General features: G+C 40.4%; 1 protein-coding gene across 10 annotated transcripts in view; it reads left to right on the top strand.

Annotated features, from left to right (window-relative positions):
* Nucleotides 1-6,944: 6,944 nt before the first annotated feature.
* herc1 (HECT and RLD domain containing E3 ubiquitin protein ligase family member 1) overlaps nt 6,945-8,848 on the top strand; it is a 178,279-nt gene continuing 176,375 nt past the window's right edge. For 7 of the 10 annotated variants that reach the window (XM_061664952.1, XM_061664926.1, XM_061664917.1 and 4 more), the window contains exon 1: nt 6,946-7,300. The gene's annotated coding sequence lies outside the window, so the exon portion shown is untranslated. Of the gene's footprint in view, nt 7,301-8,848 lie in introns of all 10 variants that reach the window. The other 3 variants (XM_061664969.1, XM_061664935.1, XM_061664978.1) reach the window with 1 other exon arrangement.

Below are 8,848 nucleotides of genomic sequence, written 5' to 3'. Positions count from 1 at the left end.
GAAGATCTGATATTGTATTTCAAAATAAAAGTCTCTGAAAACTGCATATTTTGCTGTCATTACCCCTGACTGAAAAAAAATCAGTTAAAAAAATCTATGAGATATCGCAACACCGGTCCAGTTCTAGGGGACATTACACCACCCCAGGTCTCCAACAAAAGAGGTCCCATCCAAAACTGATGTGGCATTTCAAAATAAAAGTCCCCTGAAATTGGTATATTTCACCATCATTACCACGGATTTCAAAAATTCATTTAAAAAAATCTATGAGATATCCGAATACCGGTCCAGTTCTGGGGGACATTACACCACCCCAGGTTTCCAACAAAAGTGGTCCCACCCAAATCTGATGTGGCATTTCAAAATAATAGTCCCCTGAAATATGCATATTTCACTGTCACTACCACTGATTTAAAACATTTATTTTAAAAAATCTATGCGATATCACAACACCGGTCCAGTTCTGTGTGCTGCCTTGCATGGCAGCAGTCCCTCATTGGTTTATGAATGTGTGTGTAAATGTGAGGCTTTGTAAAGAGCTTTGGGCACTGTGATGGTGTAGATAAAGTGCTATATAAGTGCAGTCCATTGACCATTTATTTTTCCTAACATATCAAATAAACTGCATTTTTTAATGCATCTCAAGATTCAAATTAACCTTGCTGGTTTCATTCCTTAACCGAAGAGCATTGACGTGCGTATTACTGGGAGGCTTTTATTTTGAAGGTGGCTTTCGCCGCGAGTTGGCGATTTATTACCGTAATGCCTAGTATGAACAAAATTAGGGGCAGCTGGCTTGAGTACTATTTCATGAGTGGAGGCTGGCTTGACCGCAGTAAATTGCGCGTAGGTGTGAATGCGGGAGATACTACATTATCCAAGGTTAACATCAGGAAGTTCAATTAAGAGATGCATGTTGCATTTGTATCGTGCTAGTGTTTTTATGGATGACAAAGAGTGCCAAAATCAAATAAATACATCGTTAAATAATTTTCTGCATGAAAAAAATATGGAGCTTACATGTTTATTGTACTTGTTTCATAAACACAGCTTAGTTCAAAAAGGTCACTGTTGATTCGCTGAGGTGTCTCATCATCCCTCAGCAGAATAATCTTGCAATTACCTTGCAAAAAAAAAAACAAATGGAATGTTTGCTGTTGGTGTCCCGCTTACAGTACACAGAATTGACGAACACTATAAATAACTGCTGCCGTGGAATATTATTTGAAGAAATTTTGAAAGTGTGGTACGAGTACCTTTAGTGGTACGTGAAAAAAATAATTACCTAAGTACAAGCACATTTCAGTTATATTTAACTTTCTAATAAAACACATTTGCATATTTAAAGGAATTAGTTAATGGTGTGACCATTGATACTAATTCCATAGTTTGGGACTTACAAATGATGTCTGCAGAAAAAAAAATCCCCCACAAAACAGACTTGGTAGTAACTATAGTAATTTTCGACTTGTTTTCTTTTTTTGTACGTCAACCTGTCACAGCCTGACACGTAACAATCAAGAGCTGATGACATTTCCTCATTGAACTCTGCGGTGTCATTTTTGCCTATATTGTCTGGGTTTTTTTTGCTGTTGTTGACAATAACGAGTGAAAACAGTGATCGGGAAACATGTTGGAAGGCTTATTGCTTAAAAACATTGACTTGAAATGCCTCCTTGAGGAAAGAAGAAAGCCACGTCATCCCACATGAAGTAATTCTTGCAAATTCATTTCCTCATGTCAGCTTAATTTTGTATTGCAACACAAATGCCACAAATGTTTCAAAAGAGTTCCTATGGATGACAAAGGCGATTCAGTAGGTGGCATTGTGTGACAAAGACGCTGACTTGGCTAGCTGTCATAACGTTGGCTGATGAGGGTTTTGATCCCGGCCAAAGTGTTACTCTGCTTAAAGTCCCACAGCGAGAGAAAGTTAGCCGCCCGTTTGATATTCGCCTGACATTCACCAAAGCTTTTGGTGAAATCAATAAAAACACTTTCTCTTATTCTGATTGCTATAGTAGTGGGGAATGAGAATCCACTACTTATTACAGGTCAAACTTTGCTGACATCTTGCATTTTGGAGAAACTGTGTACAATTGTCAAAAATATTCACAAAAAATCAAGAATTATAAAAAAGATTGGCCAAAAGTTAATAAAAACACTTGTTCTTATTCTGATTGCTGTAGTAGTTGGCAATGAGAATCCACTACTTATTACAGGTCAAACTTTGCTGACATCTTGCATTATAGCGAAACTGGATGTAGTTAATTGGCAAAAATATTCAGTAAAAATCATATAAACACTTTCACATTTGGATTGCTGTAGTAGGTGGCAATGTGAGGCCATAACTTACTACAGGTCAAATTTTGCGGATATGTTGCATTTTGGTTAAACTGTGTGCAATTAATTGTCAATAATATAATAAAATATTCATCAAAAAGCAATCATTTGTCACGATATGATGTTAAGGGGACCCAGAAGCAAGCAGAGGCTGAAAGGATTGTGGTGACAGGTTTATTGAAGCGGATCTTTAGGATGGATCCTTGGAGCGTATTGGCAGGTCGTCGAGGCGGGGAATGTGCGGCAGGCGGTGGCGTTTGCAGGTGGATGGCTTGGTGGTGTGGCGGAGGAGATCAGCACAGCAGGGAACACGGAGGGAGCACTGAGAAGAAGGAAGAACATGGAGGTCAGAAGGGAATCGGGAACTGGCGTATCTTATGTGTAAGTGGACAGCTGTTGTACCGCAGGAGAGACGCTAATACTCTGTATTTTCCGAGATCCGGCAAGCTTTTATGCAGGTGATGATGAGGGCTGATTGATGACAGGTGCGCGGCCGAGGGGAGCGCAAAGCGCCACCCAAGCTCCAACAACAGACTGCAAGGTACAGCTCATGACATAATTGGCAAAAATATTAACCAAAAATCAATAAAAACACGATGCTTGTTGCGTCATGTAAGAGACATTTTCTAACTCTACAATTCCAGTTCATCGTTAAAATGTTTTAATTCAATTTGCTCATTGGCGGCCTGGTGTACGACTGGTTAGCAAATCTGCCTCACAGTTCGAAGGACCTGGGGTTCAAATCCCAGCCCCGCCTGTGTGGAGTTTGCATGTTCTCCCCGTGCCTCCCACATCCCAAAAACATGCAGGGTAGGTTAATGGAAGACTCTAAATTGTCCGTAGGTGTAAAATATGAGTGCCAATGGTTGTTTGTTTATATGTGCCCTGACGATTGGCTGGCGACCGGTTCAGGGTGTACCCCGCCTGTCGCCCGGAGATAGCTGGGATAGGCACCAGCACGCCCACGACCCGAGTGAAGATAAGTGGAACGGAAGATGAATGAATGAATTAATTTGGTCATTTGTCAATTACACATAAGTAATAGTAATTGGAAATAATAAATATTAGATCATTATAATTATTACGATAAACAAGCTATCAACATTAACCAATGGCAAAATATTGTCATAGAGTATACAGTCCACTCCAAAAGTATTGGAATGGCAAGGTCAATTCCTTTGTTTTTGTTGTACACTGAAGATATTTGGATTTCAGATCAAAAGATGAATATGAAATAAAAGTCCAGAATTCCAGTTTTTATTTCCTGATATTTACATCTAAATGTGTTAAACAACTCAGGACAGAGCAGCTTTTGTCTGAAGCCACCCACTTTTCAAGTGAGTAAAAGTACTGGGACAGATATTATTAAATTAACTTTAAGTGAATAACATTTAATATTTTCTGGCATAACCCTTACTTGCAATAACTGCATAGAGCCTGCAATCCATTGACTTCACCAGACTGTTGCATTCTTCATTTGAAATACTTTGCCAGGCCTTTACTGCAGCCTCTTTCAGTTCTTGCTTGTTTATGGGGGTTTCTCCCTTCAGGTGGATTTTGCCAAGTACAGAGATGAGCCACAAATGTTTTGGACATTTTCTGGACTGATGAGACTAAGATTAACCTCTCCCAAAGTGATGGAAAGACCAATCTATGGAGAAAGGATGTGCTTATGATCAAAACACTGGGGTTTTCTCCCTTCAGTCTCCTTTTCAGGAGGTAAAATGCATGATCTATTGGGTTAAGGTCTGGTGATTGACTTGGCCAGTCTAAGACTGTCCACTTTTACCCCCTGATGAAGTCTTTTGTTGTGTTGGCAGTGTTTTGGGTCATTGTCTTGTTGCATGATGAAGCTTCTCCCGATTAGTTTGGATACATTTTTCTGTAAATTGACAGACAAAATGGTTTTGTAGACTTCAGAATTAATTCTGCTGCTACCATCATGAGTTATATAATCAATAAAGGCTAGTGAGCCCGTTCCAGAAGCAGCCATGCAAGGCCAAGCCACCATGCTTCACAGATGAGTTTGTGTGTTTTGGATCATAAGCAGATCCTTTCTTCCTCCATACTGATTGACATACTCTACTTTGGTAGAGGTTAATTTTGATGCCATCAGTCCATACAAGTTTGTTCCAAAACTTTTGTGGCTCATCTCTGTACTTCTTTGCAAAATCCAATCTGGCCTTCTGATTCTTTTTGCTGATGAGTGGTTTCCATCTTGTGGTATGGCCTGTATATTTCTTCTGTCGAAGTCGTCTTCTAACAGTGGATTGTGATACCTACACTCCTGCCCTGTGGTGGTTGGCAGTGATGTCAGTGACTGTCATCTTTGGGTGTTTCTTCACAGCTCTCACAATGTTTCTGTCATCAACTGCTGTTGATACCCTTGGTCGACCTGTTCGATGTCTGTTGCCCAGTACACCAGGAGTTTCTTTTTCAGAACATTCCAAATTGTTGTATTGGCTATGCCCAATGGTTGTGCAATAGCTCTGATCGATTTTCCCTCTTCTCTCAGCTTCAAAATGGTTTGCTTTTCTCCCATAGACAGCTCTCTGGTCTTCATGTTTGTTTAAAAGCAAATCCAGTTTTAACAGGTGAAACCCAAAGCCAAAAACAAGAACTATCTAATGTTTCAGCGATCAATCTAAAACACAACACCTGAGCAACTAGAAACACCCATGAGTCACATGTTCCAATACCTTTGCTCACTTGAAAAGTGGGTCGCTTCAAACAAAAGGTGCCAGATCTGTCCTGAGTTGTTTAACACATCAGAATCAGAATCATCTTTATTTGCCAAGTATGTCCAAAAAACACACAAGGAATTTGTATCCGGTAGTTGGAGCCGCTCTAGTACGACAACAGACAGTCAATTGACGAGAACACTTTTGAGACATAAAGACATTGACAAAAACAGATACTGAGCAATAAAGGGTTGCTAGTTATCTGGTAATGCCGGTACATTTTTACATATAGATGTAAATACCATGAAATAAAAGCTGGAATGCTGAACCTTTCGCTCATATTCATCTTTGGATCTGAAACCCAAATGTACTCAGTATACAACAAAAAACAAAGGAATTGACCTTGCCTTTCCAATAGTTTTATAGGGGAATGTATAACACTAGAAAATGTCTCTGCTAAACATAAAAACCAAATGGATAACTTTCAGAAAAACTGGGCCCCTCTTATTAAAATGTTGAACCTTGAAGCGTGATTCTTGTCCATTTGGCTTGAGAAAGAATGTCATACAGAAATTTAATGTAATGTGACCAAATCAGACGGCACGGTGGACGACTGGTTAGAGCGTCACCCTCACAGTTCTGAGGATCCGGGTTCAATCCCCGGTCCCGCCTGTGTGGAGTTTGCATGTTCTCTCCGTGCCTGCGTGGGTTTTCTCCGGGCACTCTGGTTTCTTCCCACATCCCAAAAACATGCATTAATTGGAGACTTTAAATTGCCCGTAGGTTTGAATGTAAGTGCGAATGGTTGTTTTTTTGTATGCGCCCTGCGATTGCCTGGCAACCAGTTCAGGGTGTACCCGCCTCCTGCCCGATGACAGCTGGGATAGGCTCCAGCACGCATGCGACCCTAGTGAGGAGAAGCAGCTCAGAAAATGGATGGATGGATGGGTGACCAAATCATGTCTTCTCATTTTAGACTCCTATTCACATTATAGGGTCACTTGCATGTACTTGAACCCCTATCCTTCTGGATCTGCGGTTTGGGGCTCTGCTGGGCCTGTTTCCCCCTCATCCTCTTGGGCGGGTTTTGTCCGTGTTGCTCTCCTCCTAAATAAATAATGTAATGATATTATTGGAAATGACTGCCAGTTTTATTTTCTTGAGCAAAAAATACATAAAATCAACTTGTTAGAGAAATATGGATCATTAAGACTAATACCGCCTTTAGTGTTAAAGAACTGTTTGCTTTTAAACCTTTTAGGCACAATTTATTTGAAAACAAAATACATTTTAATTGAATCATTATTTAAGTAGTCCCCCCCCCCCCTATATTCAAGCTCAGTGTTAATGTTCAAACTGTGCACAATGTTACAGTGGCTTACAATAAAATTAAATATACTTTTTAGGAATAAAACCCTTGTCTCGCTTTTGATGAACACTTGGGACAACTACGCTACTCTATTTTATGTCAGTCATGATGGTGGTGCTTGAAAAGTATTTTCTCAGGTGGTAGTTGGTGTAAAAGGTTTTAGAACCACTGCTCTAAACAATGTAACCATGCTCAAAATAGGTGTTAATTAAATTGATGATCGATTAGCTGTCAATAAATCGATTAATTGTGACACCTCGTGATATGCATTTTTTTACTGTTGACCAGGGGCACCAGATTATGGGCCCCCTATACAGCACCTTCAGAGTTAGGCACCCTTTGAAAAAATATTGTCAAAAGTATTGCCATTGGTTGACTGTCATTGTTTTCCTTCCACAAATTATTTTTCAGCGGGGGGGGTTGTTATTCAAGGTGTTATTTGTCGATAGAGGGGCGGGTTCATGGCCCTGGGACAATTGTCCCCCCCATTGACACCCCTGCCATTGACAGATAATTTCGATGATAATGCGCAGGGAGCCTCTTTTTTTTTTTTTTTTTTAATGAGTGAATCCACGGTACACAAACGTTAGGCATGCTGAAGAGTTATCTGTCACCCGGCTCCAGGCCAAGTTGATCGAGAGGGTGAGACGGGGAGACAGGCTTGAGGGCTGGGCCGGGGCTGAGTGGCTGAGCGCGAGTGGTCTCCTGCTCCACGCACTCATTGCAGCGGAAGGGACGGATGCGACGATTGAAGGCATGGAGATACGTGTGCGGCCCTGTCTCCGTTCTCAGAAGCCTTTTTAAAGCCTGGGGAACTTGCCCGAATATTTTACACGTTGACACTATGAAGTGCTGTGACAATCCCATGTAAACACAACGTAGTGGAGGCCTTTGACCGTTGTTGGTGGTAAGCGAGCATTTATTCATCGCTGCTAACTATAAAGCGTAGCCAGCAAGCTAACCTGCTATGAGACAGCAATGTGATTGTTGGCTATATCATTTATTAGAACCGTGGACTATATATATTTTTTGTATATAACGTAACTCATTGCACAACTTGTAATTTACTAGCCCCTCGTCATACCTGCACACAAGGGTGTTGGCTACCTTTCGGATCGCTTTTGCGGTGCTAGCTCAGTGACGTAGGGAAATGTTAGCTAACGTAAACTGTGGCATTTTAGTCATCTTCCGGGGACAGTTTGTCGTAATAAGTAGCAAGTTGGCATTTCACGCGTACTAATGACATCCATGTGTTGCTCGTATCTACGTGTCCTGTGTTTATGCTGTCCGAGGTTTGTGAAGCTGTTTGTCATAAACAATACCCTCGAGTATAATACAACAAGCAAGTCAGCAACCCTCTCTGTTTGTTTGTTCGTAGCACTAGCAGGCGTGTGGCGTCTTTAAAAACGTTAGACCCGAGCTAACAACGTTAGAAAAAAATAAAATAAAAATGTTCTAGCAAGTTGACCCCTTGGCTTGCAGGGACCTATTAGCTTATATAAATACTGGCATACCACACTCAAACTAACGCCTAAACTCAACTGCAGCAAAGCTGTTGCATTGTCTGGAATTTATCAGCGTGTCAACACCCAAGGAGTCGCTTAAAGCAACTCAATCACCTTTACAGTATTTTGAGTACAGTATATTCCAAAAAAGGTAAATATTAAGTCTGCTGCATTGTTTTACCTATATCAATACTGTGTGCAGGCGTCTACCGAGCCAAAAATACCACTTTTAAGAATTGAGAAGCCAAATGTAAAGAATGCAAAGAGATATTTGGAATTGTGGGCTCTTCAGTGAGATCTGCATCATTATCTATACGATAAGAGCATTTCTCTAAGGTTGCTCTGTTGTGGAATTGTACTTGTCTGTTACACTTAGAGACCCTTTCTACTGTACATGAAAATACTTTATGTTCTCAATGCACATACAGTAGGTGTTAAAAGTATACTCACAGCGTTCCTGGTGTGAAATTGACTCGGAAATACAGTGGGGGAAAAATAAATAAACACTGTGACAATCGAGCTTTGTCTTTCTCACTTATGGAGTCACAGGAGGCATTTTTATTGATACGCACCCACATTGGCACAGTTTGTTGCTTTTTCATTTTCCACAAAATCAATCCCTTCAGTTGTCCAATGTTCTTTTGTCAGTTCAGTAAAATACTGGGATAATTTACTAACAATAAAACAGATCTGATCTTGTGGTTAGATAAGACTGGTCACGACTTCTTGATATTTCTTAACATCACATCTCTGTGCATCTTTGGTAAAGTTCAGTTTTAGTTCACATGGCATGACATTCCTGGATGTCAAATCTCTCAAGTATTTTCTCAACAGATCTGTTTTGTGACATCTTTAAGAATTCTTCACAGTGGTCAAAATAAATTTGAAAAAAAATGTCTTAATTTTACCATGTCCTTCATTTTGAAATTTGCTGTGCGCATGTCCTTGAC

This window comes from Phycodurus eques, chromosome 2 (assembly GCF_024500275.1).
Source record: "Phycodurus eques isolate BA_2022a chromosome 2, UOR_Pequ_1.1, whole genome shotgun sequence".
Classification (NCBI taxonomy): domain Eukaryota; kingdom Metazoa; phylum Chordata; class Actinopteri; order Syngnathiformes; family Syngnathidae; genus Phycodurus; species Phycodurus eques.
This window is presented reverse-complemented; position numbering and strand designations above follow the sequence as displayed.